Raw genomic sequence first — 1,093 nt, forward strand, 5'->3', positions numbered from 1 at the left:
GGGGGCATTAACCTGTTCTTATGCACTATAGAATTGTAAATGAGATGATTCATCGATGTCATGCTCATAACTGTGCTAGAACTGCAAAAGGGAACTGCTCCTTACTGTCGTCATTTTTCCTCTACTTCTTTTGTATGTTTGTCACTCTCTTGTGACCTGCTATTTCCGGGGTGCCGTGATAGTCGAAGCAGACTTTGTGCCATTGAAGCCACTGCCAGAGAGGTGAGCTGAGTAAGTCTGATTCCTTGTAAGGAATTCTCTGTTGACATCCACCCATTGGCGCTCATATGACCTTATGCAGTTTCGAGCGCCGTAAAACCTCTACTAAAACTAAACTGTACTGTGGGTTCTTTTGGGTATATCATTTCTAATTTGTTGTTCCAATATGATATGCTTTACTTAGTACTGTAGGGTATTTGTGTGTGTGTGTGTGTGTGTGTGTGTGTGTGTGTGTGTGTGTGTGTGTGTGTGTACGCGCGCATGTATGCGTGTGTGTATTATTGCTTGCCCGTGTCCCTGAGATGTTCCACTGCCCCCCCCCCTCGTTGACAGTGGGTGGTTGGCGGGTGCTATGATGTGGTTTGTTTCTACTTTCCTATCAAACATCTATCGTCCTTATCTCCCCTTCTTCTTTATATGACCTTATTGTGTCGCAAGTGCCGTAAAACACTTAGTAAAATACATCTCTCCTCCTTCTTTTTATGTGTTTGTTACTCTCTTGTAACACCTCTAATCTTCTGGCGCTCATATGGCCTTATGCAGTTTCGAGGGCCGTAAAACCTCTACTGAAACAAAACAATCTTCTGCACTTATATGGCCTTATGCAGTTTCGAGCGCCGTAAAACCTCTACTAAAACAAAACAATCTTCTGCACTTATCTGACCTTATTGTGTTGCAAGTGCCGTAAAACACTTACTAGTACTCATCATCATCATCCAGTGTCAGATCTGCGACTGACCTCGGCGATCATGGTTTACCATTCATTCCTTTGCCCGGATGCTAAAAAAAAAACTACATTTCCCTGATATTTCCCTGTTACCCATTTGTTTAGGTTCCCTAAGTATGTTGTTCTGGGTCTACCCCTGCCTCGCTT

General features: G+C 43.4%; 1 protein-coding gene across 1 annotated transcript in view; it reads left to right on the forward strand.

The window, feature by feature from the left end:
• LOC101850670 (sodium/hydrogen exchanger 10) overlaps window positions 1-1,093 on the forward strand; it is a gene marked incomplete at its 3' end in the record, with an annotated part of 39,459 nt that overhangs the window by 4,765 nt on the left and 33,601 nt on the right.

Source organism: Aplysia californica, unplaced genomic scaffold (assembly GCF_000002075.1).
Source record: "Aplysia californica isolate F4 #8 unplaced genomic scaffold, AplCal3.0 scaffold00571, whole genome shotgun sequence".
In the NCBI taxonomy this organism is placed as follows: domain Eukaryota; kingdom Metazoa; phylum Mollusca; class Gastropoda; order Aplysiida; family Aplysiidae; genus Aplysia; species Aplysia californica.